The sequence below is a fragment of the Peromyscus californicus genome, unplaced genomic scaffold, assembly GCF_007827085.1.
Source record: "Peromyscus californicus insignis strain IS unplaced genomic scaffold, ASM782708v3 Scaffold_14__1_contigs__length_90479793_seg_2, whole genome shotgun sequence".
Classification (NCBI taxonomy): domain Eukaryota; kingdom Metazoa; phylum Chordata; class Mammalia; order Rodentia; family Cricetidae; genus Peromyscus; species Peromyscus californicus.
The window spans coordinates 53,240,385-53,260,932 of NW_026294436.1; the positions used below are offsets into that span (position 1 = coordinate 53,240,385).

Genomic DNA, 20,548 nt, shown 5'->3' on the forward strand with positions numbered 1-20,548 from the left:
AGTCATGGGGCTGGGATGTCCTTGAAGGGAGGCCTAGAGAGGCCATTGCATGAAGCTGTGAAGGTGAAGCCTGGATTGCCTTGGAGACCCCAAGATGTTGGAGATGTCAGCATTATGGAATACCTGCCAAGGAGAGCTGCTTATAGTGAGTGGAACCAGCTCAAGAGAAAGAAGTATATTGCAGTCAACAAAGCTGAATGGAATTGGAGATCTGAAGAATATTTTGACATCAGACATGGAGATGCAGAGTTTGGAGTTTGCCCAGCTGGTTTTGGGTCTTGTTTTGGTCTAGAATTTTCTTACTATGCTTCTTTCCCTATGTTTTAGAACAGTAACATATATCCTATGCTATTATAGGTTGGAAATACGTGCTCTGTTTTTTTTTTATTTTGATTTTACAGGAGATTACAGTTAAGAGATAGCATGAACCTAAGAAAAGACTTTGAACTTTAGACTTTTAAATAAGTTTGAGACTGTTATAGACATGGGGACTTTTGAAGTTGGACTGAATGCATTTCTGCATTATGATACAGCTATAAGTCTTAGGGGGCCAGGGAGTGGAATGTGGTGGTTTGGAAGAAAGTGGCCCCCAAAGGGAGTGGCACTATTAGGAGATGTGGCCTTGTTGGGGTAGGCGTGGTCTTGTTATAGGAAGTGTGTCACTGTGGGGGTAGGCTTTGAGGTCTTCTGTGCTCAAGCTATTCCCAGTGTCACAGACCACTTCCTATGGCCTGAAAGACGTAGGACTCTCAGCTACCTCTCTATCACTACATCTGTCTGTACACTGCCATGTCCCATCAAATAATAGACTGAATCTCTGAAACTGTAAGTTATCACCTCAATTAAATGTTTTTCTTCATAAGAGTTTCCATGGTCATGGTGTCTCTTCACAGTAATATAAACCCTAGCTAAGACAAAGCCCAAATATATCAGAAAAATAATAAGTGAACGAAACTAGGGTGGCCAGTGGATACAAAATCCACACAAAAAGGACAAATTCTAAAGCAGAAGAACCAAATAATTGAGCTTAAAAATTCAACAGAGAAGTTCAGCACCAGAAGAAAAAAGAATCACTGGTAATCTGTATATCTGGCATAGAATGAATATTCATAATATATACAACTTAATACCAAATATATATAGCAAAACAAAGGTTTAAAATACATGCAAGGAACCAAATAGATACTTTTCTAAAGAATAAACACAATGGCCAATAGATGCATAAAAGATGCTCAACATCACCAATCCTCAAGAAGAATTTAAATCAATGTCACAAGCAAGTACTGCTTATACACCTGTTAGTGTGTCTACTATATTGAAAAACTGAGAAATGTTGGTGAAGATGTAGAGAAAAGAGAACTGTTGTATGCTGTTGGTGGGAATGGAAAGTTATGCAGCTACCACTGAAAACAGAGTGGTTCCTCAGGAAAGTAAGCACTGCAGGCTAGAGCTGTCTTTCTTTCTACTGGATATGTATCGGAAGGCACTCAAAGCAAGACCTTGAAACATTGCTGAACTCTTTCACACTCATCGCAGCAATATTCAGAATGTCAACACCTAGAAGCAAGCTCAGTGTCCACAGGGAGGTAGATGGTGAAAAGTGTAGTTCAGCAGCCAACATTAGGACAAGAAGGAAATGATGCCATTCACAATAGCAGATATAAATATGGAGGACATCGCAATGAGTGGAATAAGCCAGATGTGTATATAAGATACTGCTTATGATGACTATCAGAGATCCAACCGAAGAGTGAAATGGTGGGCCAGACAGGTCTATCTACCCTTCACAGTATGTTCTCCTTTCCTAGTTCTCGTTGACTTTTCTTGGATACCACCAGAAAAATCACTAAAACATATAGCAGTAACTATCTGGTCAGTCATTAGGAATGTGGCTCATTCTCATCTCATGAAAAAGAGATACATTCTCATTAGGAGCATATCTGCTAAGGTAAGTTATTGCTGCAAAGGATAGAAAAACAAAACAACCTTAGCTAAAACAAAGTAGAACCTTCTCCACTCTCAGACATAGTAAGACTGGAGTCAGTAGGTCAAAGGCTAATGTGACAACTCTCTGTCATTAGGAAACAAGGCTCCTTCTGTCTTTCTTCATTGCTACCCTTAGCTAAAAGAGTATTATACCAGCTCATGGGCCATTCAGTAGGATAGGTGAATTTCCAGCCTGCAGGTCCAAAGAAGGAGGAACAACCTTGTAGCTAGAGTTTTCCTGCCTGGCCCACAGTCAGGACAAATCTCTCTCACCTGCCAGTCCCACAGCCACTCAGACCCGACCAAGTAAACACAGAGACTTATATTGGTTATAAACTGTATGGCCGTGGCAGGCTTCTTGCTAACTGTTCTTACAGCTTAAATTAATCCATTTCCATAAATCTATACCTTGCCACATGGCTCATGGCTTACCGGCATCTTCACATGCTGTTTGTCATCATGGTGGCTGGCAGTGTCTCTCTGACTCAGCCTTCCACTTTCCAGCTTTATTCTCCTCCTTGTCCCGCCTACACTTCCTGCCTAGCCAATGGCCAATCAGTGTTTTATTTATTGACCAATCAGCAACACATTTGCCATACAGAACATCCCACAGCACTTTCCCCTTTTTTTTTTCAAAAAGGAAGGTTTTAACCTTTACAAAGTAAAATTACATATAATTTGGGAATTTGGGCGTAGCTTCTCTTACTACTTCCTGCTGGAGGGGGGCGCTGTATCTTATGGGGACACAAAGAAAATTTTAGGATTATGGAATAGTCCATGAGGCTGTATTGTCTGAGCCAATTGCCTTCAAACCATTCTGGATGTTGGATCATCTGGGCCATGGTGTCATCAGAGACCTTTCAGGGGGTCTTGGCTGGTCAAACCTGATGTATCTTAATCTGGAACAAATCCATAGCCTCTGGCTTTCTGTGGGAACAAAAGCAGAGATTCTTTTCCAAAGCAACATATCCTTATATCCAAATTTTGAAGTCATGGTATCTTTAAAATATACATATTGGTTTAACTCAACATCTTTTATGATCAAATGTTTTTCTGCAGTTAAAAATCCCAAAGACAACACAATCCAGATTCTCTGTGTAATATCCATTTTTACGTGGCTTATTTTTTATACTACCTTTACTGTCTCTTTAAAGACTTTACTTTTTAAAACTATGTATTTGTTTCTATAACTCTATATATCACCTTTTTTTGTCTCTTTCAAGCCTACATATCTTTTACACACATTGTAAACTATTACATCTGAATCTGTCTTATTGTGAATCTATTGCTTTAAACTGTAGCAGCTGTGGCTGCTGGCTCCACCCACCTCAGCTTCCCAACATGGTGGTGGTTTAACCAGCTCTGGGAGCTATCGTGGGTCTATGCTTTTATCCAAGCAGCATGTAGCCCAGAAACCTCTTTTTTTTGTTTTGTACTAGCAAAGGCTAAATCCACCATGCAGCTTAATGTGCTACTTGCAGAGGCCTCATTCCCGCCATAGGGCATACTCTAGGAACCCACAAGTAGCTCAAACCAGCAGCTGCCGCTCATTTGAGAGAGACAATTAGGAAGCTGTTTTTAGCTCCATTTTAGAATCTTTTTTTCTCAGTTTTTAGGTGGAAACTCTTGCCACTACATTGGGCGCCATTTGTAGCTGGAGACCACCGCCAAGTCCCGCCAGTCCCAGAGCCCACTTATAAAATAAACACACAGACTCTTACATTATTTAAACTGCTTGGCCATTAGCTCAGGCCTATCATTGTCTAGCTCTCACTCTTATATTCAGCCCATTTCTATTAATCTTTACTTTGCCATGTGGCTCGCGGCTTACCGGTACTTTACATCTTCCTTGTCTTGGCGGTGGCTCCAACCGGTCTCTCCTTCCCTTTTTCCTTCCTCAATTCTCCATGGGACTCTTAATCCCAAGGTCATGGGTTCGTGCCCCACGTTGGGCGCCAGATATTGGTGAAATTATTAAGGCCACTCCATGTAGTTAAAAGGAGATTTATTTAATGGCGTAACTTACAAGTTAAGGGATAGGTAGGTCACAGGGTCTGGGGAAGGTGTATCGCAGTCCAGCAGTGTTCTCCGGAGCTCTGCTTGGCCCACCATCACCGTCCAAGGTCCCCGTGTACCACCCATCCAGATCTCAGGTCTCCAGGCGCCTCCCTTGGCCCCACCTTGTAGGCGTGACAGTTGCCAAAGTCTCAATGGGGGTGGAACTTCCAGATCAAAGCTGGAATGGCTACCCACTACACAACCTAGCAGAGGAAGTTTTCTATCTATTTTTCTGGTGCCACAGAAATTCCTACAGGTATACCCAACCTATGGCCTGTGGGCCACATGCGTGCCAGGGTAGCTATAATTGTGCCCCTACAAAATTGTGAGCTTACTTAGAACATTATGAGATTTGGAAACTTTTTGGGGGGAGCTGGACTCCATGGTTCTCGTGTGAACTTTGTCGATGACAAACGGAATGTCAAAAGATTGGCTGCTCCTGCCAGATCCCATGCATATGCCAGAGTTTGGTTAACTCTCTATCCTTAACTGCTGGAAGATATGGGGGAGGGATACATTCTTAGGGGGGCATTTTTGTTTCTGGCCCCAGTGACATATAAGAAAGTAGAGGGAAGCTTGTTCATAGGGAACTAACCATCTCTGCAGGTCATGTAGAGCATGTGGATATGCTCACACACGTGCAAGGACTTTCTCCTGGAAAGCACATATTCTGTTCAAGGTCAAGAACTAATGGTCTTTCAAAATACTCTCCCACACATGCCAATAAGGAGAGACCACTGGACCTGGGACTGCTGTCCTTCCTCCTTCCCCCCAAAAAAAAATGCATGACAGAAGACATAGTCACGAAGCGATAAAAATTTGCTTCCTGTGCTCACAAACCAGCTTGCTTTAAAGGGCTGAAATTTCCCAACAGCATTATAAATTTCCTTTGAGATGTTTCCATGGAACCAATCTCTCTGTTGCTTCCTCCTGCAGAGACGGGGTGTATTGTGTTTTTCCCAGGAAGCATGCAAAATGGGATAGTTGGCACACAGCTAAAATAAGTTCTCTAGAGACTCTTTTAGCCTTAGACAGATGCTGTCTCTCTATGAGGCAATTTGGAGGGAAGAATGCATCCTTACCCATCTGAACGAGAAGTCCTAACATCTAGAAGGGTCTTCAGATACCCCTGGGAACACTAACCGTAAACACAGAGGTGAGGAGAGCAAATGGAATTGGAAGAAGTTTAGGGAAGGACTGGGAAAGAGGGTCACCCTCTTGAAAGTGAGTGCTGTATTTTTTTTTAATGTCGGATCCGCCAGCAAACTGCTGGCAATAAAAGGAAGATTCCCAACTCACCTTGGAACGTGCAGATACTTTTGAATTTATGAGAAAGGACATCTGTGGAGCCTGAAAAGGAAATACATTCAAAGTGGGCAAAGAGATTTGCTTTGGGATGTTTTCTGGACTAGAAATTGAGATTTGCTCCAGGTTTATACTGGGACCTTTCTATACATTGTTCAAATCCTTGAATTCCCCTATCAAATTAATCTCTGAGGACTCGTGTACTGACATCTGCACAGTTCCAGAGAAAGGAATTGTTTCCTAACCCACCTGAGACACTTTCTAGTCACCAAGATCCTTTTTCAGGGGTGTTGTCTTGCCACTCAGTGGGGTCATGTGGGTGATTGGCAGCCTTGTGGTCACTATCATAATTAAGCTATGACATAACTTCCTATCTTAAAATCATAACTCCAGTAGATGAATTGATTTTCAGAGGCTGTGGTGTTTGAATATCATTTGGCAAATATGCATATTCTTTTTTTATAAAGCAAGAATTTTAATTTTTTATTGATGTGTATATGTCTTTATGCAAGTACATGCAGGTGCTCAGGGAGGCCAGAAGAGGGCATTATATCCCTTGAAGCTGGAGTTTGAGGCAGTTGTGAACCACCCCTTGAGAGGGCTGGGTACCAGACTCTAGTCTGAAAGAGCCCCCAAAGCTCTTAACCACTGAGCCATCTGCCCAGCCTCCAAATATGCACGTCTTACGTCCACTTCATGGGTGCTTTAGGACTGCTTCTGAGGAAAAGAAACAAATTTTGAAAAGAGAAGTAATTGCAATTTTATTTTTTAACTGCATATGTATTATAACATACACACATATACATATACATGTGCGCGCACGCACGCACACACACGTATACAACAGAAGGTTTAAGTCTCTGCTGGCGAGACAAACTCCATGGAGCTGGATCATGGATCAAGCATTTAACTGCTGTGTGTCTGTGGACAAAATATTTGTCTTCACAGTGGCCTGGCCCTCTTCACTGCCTCTGTCCCATTTCTCCTTGCTTCCACTTCTCCTGGGCTACAATCCTTAATGAAGTAGCATTGCCTAGGCTGTTGCCTCAGTCTTGCTTCATGGGGAACCCAGCTTACAACCAAATCTACAGTTATCCATTTTAACCGAGACTGACTTCTTTTCACACAGAGCTAGTGTATTTGCATACTCAAAGCTCCTGCCTTGTATGGTGACTTGATCTTGACCATGGTTTGAATGTGTATATCAACATATTTCTTTGGTAAAAGTTCAATTTACTCCCTCAGTGTTTTCTTCAATACTAGATGCTTCTCTGCAAAATATGGAGACATCTTCGATTTAAAAACTGCCTGCCTCATTGTAGGAGCCAGAGGGCCAAGGACCCCATAAAAACATGACCTACAGAATCAACTAAGCAAGGCTCATAAGTGCTCACAGAGACTGAAGCAACAGTCATAGAGCCTGAATGGGTCTGAGGTAGATCCTCTGAATATATGTTATGCTTATGTAGCTTGGTGTTCCTGTGGGACTCCTAACTGTGGAAGTGGGGGTGTCTCCGACTCTCTTGCCTGATCTCAGGACCCTTTTCCTCCTATTGGATTACCTCATCCAGCTTGGATATGTGCGCCTACTCTTACTGCATCTTGTCGGGCCGTGTTCAGTCGACATCCCTGAAGAGCCTGCTCTTTTCTTAAGAGAAACGAAGGAGGAGTGAATCTGGAGGAGAGGGGATGAGGGGGCACTGGGAGGATAGGAGGAGTGGAAACTGAGGTCAGGATGTAATGTATGAGAGAAGAATAAATAAAAATAAATAAATAAAGTTGCCTGCCTCTTTTAGATAAATACAACTGAAAATCTGAGAGGTTATCTCTCAAGTATTGTCAACCCTAATTCTACCTAAAATATCCAATACTCTGTCCTCAAGGTTCCTTGTCATGGGGACCTCATCATTCTAGCCCTCTTTACTCCCTTATCTCATGGGGTGATGAGCCTTTCTTTGATCTGTCTATGGTGGTCCTCTTACCCCCCACTTCTGGTAATGAATTCTAGGACTTCTGTCAACTACTGTCACATAACACCTTTAGCATTTGTACTCTGTTATTTATACAGACTTAATGGGACATGTAGCAAGATATGATGTGAATTTGACTCAGGTGTATTGGGGATTCCTAAATAAGCCTTGGCTCAATATTATTCACGAGGTTGCTATTTATTATTGAGTTATGTTTATGACTCTATGGCTATATAGAAAATAATATCTACTAAAAGACCCAGCATGCTTTAATAGCTCTTTACTTTCTCTTCTTTCTCTCATGCTGACTTAAGAAGCCCTTTCCACCATTTTTTTTCTCTTGCCTAGTGACTAATTCTGAGACAGATGTGCCCTGCTTTTATTCTATCTGGGTTTGTTCTACCTCTTTTTTCATGATGGGAACAATCTGTGATGTGGGAAAATCATTCAAGTATTAACCTGACATCTCAGTTCCCCATTATTACCCAAGATGAAAAACTACAAGGAGGTAAAATTTCACAAAAACAAATTTTGGATTTGTATGTGTGTGTCGGGTGGTAGTTGTATGTCTCTGTGTTCCCTGTAAATGTATGAGTCTGTGCATGCATGTAGGCCAGGGGAAGACTGGGTGTCCTGCTCTGTCACTCTCCATCTGAATCCCTTCAGACAGGGTTTCTCACATTGAACCTGAAGCTAGGCCTGTAGCCAGTAAACTCCAGTGATTTCCTCAATGCTACATTGGGGTTACAAACATGTGCATGACCTCACCAAGCTTTTTACATGAGTTTTGGGGATTCAAACTCAGATCTTCACTCTTATTCACTGAGCAATCTTGTAGCAGGAATCTTAAATGATCTTATTAATAACAACAAACCTGAGGCCAGTTATTGGGGTGAATGCTAGAAGACCAGAGAAGCAGAACAAGCCACAGCTACCTGACCTCGCCAGTTCCTCAGCTGATCCTGTTTCCTCAGACTGGAAGCCTCTGAGTCCTTATCCAAATGAATCTCAGCTGAACTGTTGCTCCAAAGCCTGAATGCTTAACTAACCAAAAGCTTAACCAGCTGAAAGCTTCTAGTTTCTGATCTTCACGCTTTATATATCTTTCTGCTTGCTGCTATCACTCCCTGGGATTAAAGGCTCACTTTCTGGGATTAAAGGCGTGAGTCATCAAGCCTAGGTGTTTCCAATGTGGCCTTGAACTCACAGAGATCCCAGATGGATTTCTGCCTCTGGAATGCTAGGATTAAAGGTGTGTGCTACCACTGCCTAACCTCTATGTTTAATATTATGGCTGTCCTGTTCTCTGACCCCAGGTAAGTTTATTAGAGTACACAATATTTTGGGGAACACAATACCACCACAAATCTCTTTGCTGTACTTTAAATGGACCATTCCACATCAATATTTGGCAGAGAGAAATGAGAAGTAGGACATTTTTAAGCCACAAAATGTGACCTTTGAGTAATGGAAGTATGACCTTTAAGGACAAAGGGGTGAAAACGGTTGTCATATGTGTTGGCTTGGAAGAAGTGCTGAGTGAGAAGAAAACTAAATTCTCAGGAAAGGCAGAGGAGACCCCACAGGTGCACCTTAAAGGGGAGTCTCTGCATCTTATCCTACCCTACCCGACTCCCAGTAACACCTTCCCAAGGAACTTCCTGAGGCATCCTTGTATGCCGGCAGAAGGCTAGCAATAACAGCATGTCCAACCTATGCAGAGAGGGTAGCCTGACCGGTCTTCTCATGAGCTTATAGTGATGCTGGAGAAAAGTCAAACTGTCTTGGGTATAACTCAATAGAAGTAACCTCAACAGATCTTCAGTGGCCTTGTAGTTGGGCTGTGAGGTCTGCGGTGTGGCAAATGACCAAGGACCATGCTGAAATATTATTATGGCTGCCAGAGGGAGTGGAGGGTGATACACACTATGCATTTAGCTCGAGAAACCCAAGATGCTCTCTATATTAATTGCACTATTAACCAAAATCCCCAAAGCCTCATGATGGATTGAAGACCTACTATGTGGCTGAGCTTTGTCTGAGCCCAGATGGTCAATATAACTACATACAGATTATTTATCAACAGAGCTCTCTGGGAACATGAGGACAGGTTCTCTTTTCTACATTCCTTGAAGCCCCATCAACCCTTCAGCTTGTTGATCTCCACTCACCATTTCCAACTAGGGCTGTTCATTTTAAAAACAGGAAATGCTATCACTAGCCTGAAAGAATACAATCTCATATTTAGCTGCTCACTTTTCCCTTGCTATATGATATTGTCTGCCAGCTGGGCAGTGGTGGCGAATATTTTTAATCCCAGCACTCGAGGCAGAGGCAGGCAGATCTCTGTGAGTTCAAGGCCAGCCTAGTTTACAGAATGAGTTCCATGATAGCCAGGACTGTTTCATAGAGAAACCCTGTCTCAAAAAAGAACCATAAATAAATAAATAAATAAATAAATAGATAGATAGATAGATAGATGGATGGATAGATAGATAGATATTGTCTGCCTCTTCTGGTGGTTTAAAAGAAAATGGCCCTCTAAGGGAGTAGTGCTGTTAGGAGGTGTGACCTTGTTGGAGGAAGTGTATCACTGTTGGGGTGGGCTTTGAAGTCTCTTTTGCTCAAGCTTCCCTCAGTGTGATAGTCAACTTCCTACTGCCTGTCTGTCAAGATGTAAGGACTCCCAGTTTCAACATCAAGTCTTCCTGCATGCCACCATGCTTCCTGCCATAATGATAATGGACTGAACCTCTGAAACTTTAAGTGAGTCACCCCAAGTAGATGTTTTCTTTATAAGACTTGCTGTGATCACGGTGTTTCTTCATAGCAATAGAAACCTTAACTAAGACAGAAGTTGGTACCAAGACTGGGGTATTGCTATGATAGGCCTGACCATGTGTTTGTTTTGAAGAATTTGGACTTTGGTACTTTGGGTTATGAAAGCAATGGATGCTTTAAGCACTGTTTAATGGGCCATACTAGTAGGAGCATGGAAGACAGAGGTACTAAGAGTTATTTGAAATGTTGGGCTCACTCAAGAGTTTCAGAGGAGAAGAATTTTAGTATGTTGGCTAGAGATTACTCTTGTGCTATTTTGGTGAATAAAGTGGCTTCCTTTTGACCTTGTCCTAAGAGTCTGCCTGAGGCTAAAGTGAAGAGTTTTGGATTAACTCTGTTAGCAGAAGAAATCTCCAAACAGCCTAGTATAGACTCTGTCATGTGGACATTAGTGGTAACTCTGATGAAGATTTATAATGAAAAGTAGCAAGCTGAGCATAGTAAATTACAAAAAGTACATTTTGAGGAGAAAAAGAGTACCAGGAAATGGAATAGAGCTAAATCCTGTGTTCAAACAGATAAGGGGATTAAGAAATGGAATAAAGGGAGTGGTGACCTCAGGGCAAGATTCCACCTAGGGAAATTTCCAACTTGTGAAAGGAACTAAAGAAAAGCTTAGAGCTGGGAGTGGTGGTGCACACCTTTAATCCCAGCACTGGGAAGGCAGAGGCTGGTGGGTCTCTGAGTTTGAGGCCAGTCTGGTCTGCAGAGCAAATTTCAGGACAGCCAAGCTTAGGCAATAAAGGACAGAAAGCTGGTAAAGATGTAATTGAACTAGGGGGCCATGTTCCAGCCCCAGTAACCAGCAGAAGTTGGCAGTGTAGGCCATGTGGTTCTGGAGTTAAGAACAGAAGAAAGGAACTATGGAATTTGCCCCCAAGAACAAAGAAAGCTACTCACAAACCTAATGCCAGGGAAACTCTTAGGAATCCACAAGAATGACCCCAGCTAAGACCCCTAGCAATAGTAGAGAGGGTGCCTGAACTGGCCATCTATTGTAATCAGATTGATGAATACCCTAATTGTCATCAGAGAACCTTCATCCAGTAACTGGTGGAAGCAGATGTAGAGATCCACAGCCAAGCACTGGCCCTAGCTCCAGGAGTCCTGCTGAAGAAATGGAGGAGGGATTGTAAGAGCCAGAAGGGTAAGGTCATGACAAGAGAATCCCCAGAGACAGCTGACCTGAGCTCAGGAGCTCATGGACTCTGGATCAACAGTTAGGGAGCCTTCATGAGACCAACCTAGGCCCTCTGCATGTGGGTGACAGTTGTGTAGGTTGGTCTGTTTGTAAGGCTCCCAGCAGTGAGATCAGGACCTGTCCCTGGCACTTAGCTGGCTTTTGGGAACCTGTTTACCATGCTGGATTACCTTGCCCAGCCTTAATGCAGGGGGAAGAGCTTGGTGGGAATGGGATGGAAGAGGAGGTAGAGGAAATTGTAGTGGGTATGTAAAATAAATGAAAATAATGTTAATTAAAAAAAAAGAAAGAAGAAAGACACTGAGGTCAGGCATGTGTCAGGGGTGTCCCTGAATGGAGGCCTAGTAAAGAGGCCATTGTGTGAAGCTGTGAAGTTGGAGCCTAGATTGCCTTAGAACCCAAGATGTTAGAGATGCCAGAGTCTTAGGATACCTGCCAAGAGCTGCTGACAGGGAGTGAAACCAGCCCAAGAGAAAGAAGTGTGTTGCTGCCAGCAAAGCTGAACAGAGTTGGAGATCTAAAGAGTGCTCTGACATCAGACATGGAGATGTAGAGTTTGAAGTTTGCCCAGATGATTTTCAGTCTTGCTTTGGTCCAGTATTTCCTCACTATGCTCCCTTTCCTCCATTTTGGAATGGATGCCACCCAGTGAGTCAGTCGACTTCCTGCTGCCTCTGAGTCAAGATGTAGGACTCTCAGCTTCAGCACCACATCTGCCTGCATGCCGCCATGCTCCCTGCCATGATGATAATAGACTGAACCTCTGGAACTGTAAGTGAGCTCCCTCAGTTACATGTTCTATAAGAGTTGCCGTGGTCTTGGTGTCTCTTCACAGCTACGAAAACCCTAAGACACCTCTTCACGGCATTTTTCTTCATTTTGCTTTTCAGTAAGGGGGAGAAAACGACATTTTCATCCTATTTAAAGAAAGATAGAAATGCACTCAATGGTATATGAACTGAAAAAAAATAACTAAATCAGACCAATACTCGTTTTAAGCATTTTCACAGATTAAATGCTAGATGAGTGTTCTAGGACACTTTAGAAGCAAAAGTGGCTCTAAGAAAAAGATGCTTTGGGCTGGAGAGTGTCTGCTTGCACAGCCAGGGACAGATGAGATCCTTGGGGAAAGTTGCGGAATGGGGACATTGCTCCTTGGGAACACTGACCAAGTACTCCACACATAGTCAGATACTCTATCTAGCACCACTGTGCCCTTTGGCTTTTCTCCTAGGAGATGAGATGCAGCATCCTTCTACGGCTTCCAGGGAACTGGGGGGCTCATCAATTTCAACCTAAAGCTATTAAAACGTTACTTTGGTAACAATAATTAAGGTGTTCAGCCAGGGCTCCCTATAGATCACAGTTGGAGTCAGGGTCATATTTTTCTCCTATAGCACCTCAGGTGTCTTAAATTAACAAATAGTCAAAGGAGAGGGTGGGCAAAATGGATCTGTGAAAGGAAGGAGAAGGGGAAAGGAGTCACTAGTTTACAGGGCATCTTTTCCTGTTTCCTCCTTTAAAAATATTTTTGAGGTGTGTGTGTGTGTGTGTGTGTGTGTGTGTGTGTGTGTGTGTGTGTGTGTTCATCTGTGTGCATGAGCATGTGTGCACATGTGTATATGTAAGAGTGGAGGAAAAGATTACATTGGGTGTCTTCCTTAATTGTTCTTTACCTTATTTTTTGAGACAGAGTCTCATTAACTTAGGGCTCAACAGTTTGGCTAGAATGACTGGTCAGTAAGCCCCGGACGCCTTCCAGACTCTGCCTCCCCAGTGCTGGGGTCATAGGTGCATGCTGCTGTGCATGCCTTTGTGAGTGCTGGGGGTCCAGACTCAAATCTTCATGCTGACGTGGTGAGCACACACAGACTTAGACATCTCTCCAGCCCAAAGCATCTTTTTCTTAGAGCCATTTTCTCTCCGAATGTATCCTAGAACACTTATCTTGCATTTAATCTGTGAAAGTGCTTAAAATGAGTATTGGTCTGATTTAATTTTTTCTTTCAGTGTGAGTTTTTAAGTCATCAGAGACACTACAGTTTTCCTTCAACTTTGGCTGATAAAATATGTAATAATAATGCTATATATAGGCTATGTGTCTCATACCGCACTCTGAGAAGCACCTTGTCATCTAGGTCGTGTTTCTGGAATCTCATTCATAGTTCCATTCTTCACCCTGGTTCCCAACACTGCCTGTATCTTCAGCTTCACAAGAGAACCCCATTGCCCACTCTGCTACCTTCTAAAACTCCAGCAAAGGCATCACCACGTACAAATCAGCCTAAGGAAGTTTCTTACAGAAATGTCCCTGGTATGGAATTCTGAGGACACCTGATATTAAAAACAAGGCTTGTGGACTTTAAAACTTAGGTACATAAAAACCACAAGAAGTGACCAGAAAACAGAGTCTGCAGTCTACGCGAGGCTGCTTACTAGGGAGAACTGTTTTTGCTTTCTCTCGTTCTCCTTGGGTGCGTAAGGATTGCAAGGTCTGTACTGCACTGTGCATGGAAATGGTTGGGGATCCTGAAAAGGATCCAGGAATCTGCTTTCCCAAACTGTAGGTTAGCATCTGATGCAATGTAATAGCTATAAGCATGGATTCTAGAAACCTAACTCTTAGTAATGACATGACCCTGACCTCAACACCCACGCAGCTTGTTTCCTCCAACTGGTAAGTGAAGACACCCACCTCAAATTTGCTGTGAGATTTAAATGAGATGATGTGTGAGAAGGAAGCCCCACACACTGTATTCATATTTGGTTGAGTCTATGATAGGTTGAATTCTTGGTCACAGTTCTGGAGATCTCTCTTGATTCCTGATCCTTGTCATATGACTTGCTTGGTCAATGGCATCTGGGCAACCCGTCATCAGTGGCCAGTCCCTCTCCTAATCCCTCAAAGGAACCATGTGTGTCTGTCCTTCCTCCTTCACCTCCACTCTTGTCAGGAGAAGATGCCTAGTGAGCTGATGGATCCACAGAGGATGAGAACTTAGAATGAGTGTGCCTTCAACTTCAGTATCATTAAAACGAACATTTCCAAGACTATCCCCAGAAATCCCATTTGGTAAGTCATTGTATTTTAGTGAGTTCCCTGGGGCTGTTGATGATGTCAGTCCATCTGGTCTCCTTTTTCTTCTTGCTTTCTCCCTTCCTCTGTTCCCCTTTTCTTTTTCCCTTCCCACATCCCTTTCGGTGGGTGCATCACCCTTGCACCAAGGTCCTGAAATAGACAGAGATGAAGTTTGTCCCTTCAATGAGCAACATGATTGACTTGAACATGAATTTTTAGAGCGTGCTTCTGGGGATCATTTTAAAGAGTTTCTAGGAACATCAACACTGAGAGGAGAGAGATAGAGAAGAGAGCAGAGAGGGTGGTCCAGGGAACCACTGCCTTAGAACTGCCCACTGGAGTCCAGCTTGTTTCCGCCAACTCCCACCAAGCCCTGGGATGTAGTGCTTATTTATAAAGCAAATGCTAATTTCTAGACACCACTGACAATGTCTGCTTATTACACAGCAGTAGCTGAGCAAAGTAGGTAACTGCTCAGCCAAATTATAAATTATTGAATATATGATCGCTTTTCCAATAACCAGACTTTTTGGAGCAAGGCAAGAGGCAAGCTCTAAGTTCTGAAGAGATGATAGGCCAGCTCTAAAAGTCTTTAAAAGTCCATGGAGCAGTAATTTTTCTTCAGAACAATTCCCTGCCACTTACATTGTTATCATTTTTCTTTCCTTCATTTTTTTCATTACTCTTTTCCTGCTTTAACTCAAAATGTTCTAAGAACTTGAAAGTTCTTTAGAAGCAGATCTGAAAGTGAATTCAAAGTCATGCTAGTGACTGATGGAGCGACCTTGTTTTGTACCGGAATATTTTAGGGCATACCCCATCCTATAATACAAGGGTGAGACAGAAATGGAAGGGAGGTGAGAGGAAGGAATGATGGACTTACAAAGTCCGGGGAGCCTATACAACCTCAGTTCTGGAGATCCAGCAAGAGGGTAGAACCTCCTTCCTTATGCCCCACACTGAAGAATTATTTATCCGAGCAGACAACTTTCTCCCATAGGCTGTAAGTCCTCAAGGACAGAGATCTTCGCCTTGTTCTCAAACACTTACAATCATGCCTGGGACATACTAGACATTCAACATATTTGTTGAATGAAAAAAAAAAATAAGCCAAATCCCCCAGAGCTTCAGGTGGTTTCCGAAGGTAGTAGTTTGCTGGGTGTGCAAACCATCCCTGACTTCCCCATCACGGTGCTTGCCTGACATGAACAGGGCCACACAGCAGCTCGCAGCTCCCAGTTCTGCCTGTTTCCCCCACGATAACAGTAACACTTGAGAGCAGTAGACACATGCTCTGCTTAGACGCAGCTGTTCCTTTGTTCTGAGAATCCTTTATTAAGTCTCATTTCTCACATGGCTTTACTTCCTTTAAGTCTTCATCGCTCCACGATTCCCTCCCATTAAAACATTTCCAGCACTACTTGGGGGTAGATGGGGGAGGGTGCGGCTTTATTTTTTTTTAACTCTTTAAAATTTATCTTTAATTGACAAGTAATAACTGTGCTTATTTCTGGGGTGCAAGGTTCCTCTTGGACCTATGCATGCATTACAGACTTTGCTGGGTATAGCATATTGAATTTGCATATTACTGTCACATTTATATGCAATATTATAGAAGCATGGTATAGCCCTATACAGAAAGTGAATAATTTACCCAGGACCATAGGAGTAGCTGGAGGTGGAGCTGAGACTTGAACTTGCTGACAGAAGATTTTTCCTCCACTGCTCCAAAATGTCTGAAAAGTATTTAGTCTTTTTTTCTGGGCCAATCTTAAGCTAGTGATGCCAGTAAATTCTATTTAGTTCTCTGGGTCTACAAAGTGGAGTGTTAACTGCTATGCTAATGCTCCAACAGGGTAATAAAGATGGCTGACACATCTAGAACACTCTAGAGCCTGGGAAACACCCTCAGACACAGTCCTGTTCGATATCAAAGGCCTTGCCCTGGCTGAAGTGATGGCTTCCTTGGCAGGTGCCCTCTCCCTCCAGAATGGGGAGATCCCCGATGTCACCATGATACATAATGCTATATTGGCTCTGTTGCTCTCCAAACCCGGTGAGGGCGCAGACTGAGCTGGACCAAGGCTCTGAAAAAGCAGAAATTATTCTCGGGGTCTCAGACTGGAGCCTGGAAGTGAGATAATTGAAAATGGAGCAAGAGCAGCGAACAGGAGGCAGAGAGAGGAGGAAGTCTCGACATCACTGAGGCAAACGCTGACAGGAGTGTGCACAGTAAAATATTTTACTACGAAGCAGAATTACTCCAAAGACTGATGGACTCGCTCGTGAGACCCACTCACATTTATGAAGGTCATAAGTTACCGACGCCTGGCTCACTCACAGGAGCACAGCCATCACCTTTTATGGGTGAAACTTCCTGCAATATATTAAACTCTCCAGAAAACAGACAAGGGGTTTATGGCAAACGATAACTTTAATGCCTAGAAACCATTTGGTGATTTTGGGAGGATTATTAGTAACAAGGGCAAGATGCTGAGCTGTTTCCAAGCCCGGGCCCTCTCTCTCCTGCCTGCTTGCAACAGTCTTCGCTTCCCTTCATGTTTCGGCCAGAAATGTGGAGCGCGAGGCCATTTGTGGTCGAGTGGAGTGGGGAGAAGGTGTCTAAGCAGGATAGAGCCTCAGGGGGTGAAAAGTACTCGTAGCCTTTGGGTTATGAGCTCATGAAAGGGGGAAAAAGGAGCCTTGGGGGAATCTTTAGGCTGTGGCTGAGACTCGTTGGAAACCCTGTGTGAATATTTCTATTCATTTGAAGGAAGTAACTGAAGGACAAGGTGGGGGTGTCGTCTCAAGAAAGACCTTGTTCTACCTCAGGATTCAGAGAGGGCCTTGCTCATCGAAGTCTGACTATTCCTGGGCACTCCTCAGAGCCTGAGGGCCTCAGTGAGCCAAAGTTCCTCCCTGCATGCAGCCTTGTTTTCTTTTTCTTCCTATCTTTCTTTCTTTCCTCTCTCTCTCTCTCTCTCTCTCTCTCTCTCTCTCTCTCTCTCTCTCTCTCTCTCTCTTTCTTTCTTTCTTTTTTCTGAGACAGGGTTTCTCTGTGTAGTTTTGGTGCCTCTCCTGGATCTCACTCTGTAGCCCAGGCTGGCCTCGAACTCACAGAGATCCACCTGGCTCTGCCTCCCGAGTGCGTGTGCCACTGCTGCCTGGCTGCAGCCTTATTTTCTGTGATAAGGGCCTAGAGTTGCCCCTCTGAAAGTACAGCCTGCTGCTGTCACTCAGGGGAGCTGGTTTCTTTATCCACAGTGGAGACAGACACAGTTCTCCCATGGAGTTCTTTCCTCAGTGCTTACCTGCATCCCACACCCTGCTCTAGCAGCTCTGACCCAGCACTGCAGACCTCAGCGTTCATTCAGTCTCTCCCACTCCTTAAAAGAATGTTCTAAAAGAATGTTCAGGGGGAGGGAGGAGAGAGGAGAGGGGGATCTGTGGTTGGTATGTTAAACGAATAGAAAATTTCTTAATAGTAAAAACGAAAAAAAAAAAAAAAGAATATTCAGCTCATTCAAGCAACTGAGCACCAAGCATTGAATCATCCTGCAGAGAATCTGCAAGAACAAAATCAGAGCTCCCCCAGAAGGCAGAGTTCAGAAGCCTGGCCTCCAGTCAACTGGCTGAGAGAGCCTGCAGGACCCCCACTTCTCCTCTGAACAGTGAGTGGGTACAGATAATAGTTGCTTGCACATTTAAGGCCCGTGTGCCAACCATAGCTCTAAATTATTTACAAATTCAGACTTGTTGAACTTCCGTGACTCTTAAGGTAGGCATTATTATGATCCCTGTCTTAAAAATACGGGCCACTTTCCTTACCACCTGGCTCTGTTTCTCTCCTAGACTGAATCAGTCTCATGTAGTTCAGGGTGGCTTTGAATTCACAGAGATCCAGATGGCTCTCTGCCTCCCGAGTGCTAGGATTAAAGGTGTGTGCCACCGCCGGGCGGTGGTGGCGCACGCCTTTAATCCCAGCACTCGGGAGGCAGAGCCAGGCGGATCTCTGTGAGTTTGAGGCCAGCCTGGGCTACCAAGTGAGTTCCAGGAAAGGCGCAAAGCTACACAGAGAAACCCTGTCTCGAAAAACCAAAAAAAAAAAAAGGTGTGTGCCACCACTGCCTGGCCTCCACAGTGACACACTTCCTCTAAGACGACCATACCTATTCTAACAAGGCCACACCTCCTAATAGTACCACTCCCTCTGGGGGCCATTTTCTTCTAACCACCACAATAAACAAATACTAGTTACAATTATCACTATGATTACTAGAGACATTCCCATTGTTAATATCAGTCTAGTGAACACATATTATATTGGAATTTTTAAAGAAGTTCATATATCTGAATTTCCAGCAAATTCTTATTTCTTTATCTCAATATCACTTATAATTGTCAAATATTTTGCCAAAATAGTTTTCAAATTACAAGAATTATTCATAGCAAATCCCTACTAATTTTAGGGATTACTCTTGAAAACACTGATTATTTGTTAATTCTCTATTGTAAACTTTTCCTACACTAGGTATACTTAAATTGTTAGGATTCAGTTTCCATATTAATCATTGCTTGCCTTCTGCCAGAAACTCTCTGCTGTAATCTGAAATTGGATTTACTGGTTTGGGTATCATATTTGATATGTTTCTTAATGATCGTGATTTTAGTATCCTATCTACATATGAAAACAGAGTATTTTCATCTACTCCTGGGCACTGGAACCCTGTAAGGAGGCATCTTACCATCTCCACAACTAATTTGGGCAGTGACTCCTTTCTGCTGAGGGGGTCTTGATCCCTGAAGAAAAACAAAGAACTAAAAATAATTATTCTTCATTTTTTGGTAGAAATGCATGAGAAATCTGTGAGTACTGAATGCCTGGGCAGTGCCAAGGTCCACATGGAATGAGACATATGAAGTGTCTGTCTCTTATGCTCGAGTGAAAGTGCTTCTTAAAGTCCTCCCCATCTTCCCTAGGACACATTTTGATTCATGAAAATGATTTCATCCCATGCAAACTCTTGTTTGTTCCTATCGAAAGCAGAGGATGAAATAATCGGTGGATTTTTTTTTTTAATCATTTAAATATGCTTGAGTAGTCTCTTTCAGGAAATGCATTCTGGCATCTAATCCTGAATTTGTGCTATACAACTAGAGTTTTCAACCTGTCTTATCCTTTCTTCATCAGGGTGGAGATAACTTGCATAGGCTGATCCACTGTTGTGTGATATGAGTATCTTCTTATAAGTCAAGGGTACCTGCTAGTTATCTGCTGCACAGTGAGTAGTATCCAGACCCCATAAGCTACACACTGAACCTTACCTCCCTCCAAAGCTCACGCTGAAGACCTAACACCCAGTATGACTGCGTTTGGAGACACAGACTATAAAGAGGTAATAATGTTAAATGAGGTTGCGAGGACAAGGCTTTGGTCTGATGCGTCTCCTTCTGAAAAGGCAAGTTAAGTTCTCCTTCCCTCTCTTCTTCTCTCTCCCTCTCTTCCCCTCCCCCATCATTCTTTCTTTGTTCTCCTCATCTCTCTGTCTTGTTTCTCCTCTTCTCCTCCCACCGTGAGGACACAGCAAGAAGGCAGCAACCTGGAAGCTACCATGAGAGGCCTAACTGAGAGCTGGCCTGTCAGATCTTGGTCTGGCCTCTCAGCCTCTAGTACTGTGAGAAACAACTTCCTGCTGCCTCCCATCCTGCCTGTGATTTCTTGTTATGGCAGCCTGAGCTGACCAACGTGCTGTGGAGTAGGCATGAACATCAGATCACACTGCTGCACTTAAATCCAGAGCTGAGTGCCTAATTGTTGGTTGGCCTTGGACAAATGACTATTTTCTTACAATCCAAGTCACTTCATCTGTAAAACAAGGTTTTTAAATTTTATTATGCCTGCCTCGAAGGGTTGTTCTTTAGATTAAAGGAATAAGGTGTGAAGTCGGTTGTTTCCTAAGTTGGCCACCCTGTGGAACCATCTAGAATTCTTCTAAAACTGTTCACGCCTACATTCTACCTCTATATACTGTAAAGAGTCTTTTAAATGTGCATACAGCTTCACAAGTGACTCAAAGGTTCAGCAAGGTTTGGAAACAAGGGCATTAT

At 43.2% G+C, this 20,548-nt stretch overlaps 1 long non-coding RNA gene across 1 annotated transcript in view; it reads right to left on the reverse strand.

Annotated features, from left to right (window-relative positions):
* Positions 1-2,083: 2,083 nt before the first annotated feature.
* The window catches only part of LOC128109940 (uncharacterized), a 34,851-nt gene continuing 16,386 nt past the window's right edge, over positions 2,084-20,548 (reverse strand). Inside the window, exon 3 of the long non-coding RNA XR_008217969.1 lies at positions 2,084-6,066. This is a non-coding gene — a long non-coding RNA (uncharacterized LOC128109940). The remainder of the gene's footprint in view (positions 6,067-20,548) is intronic.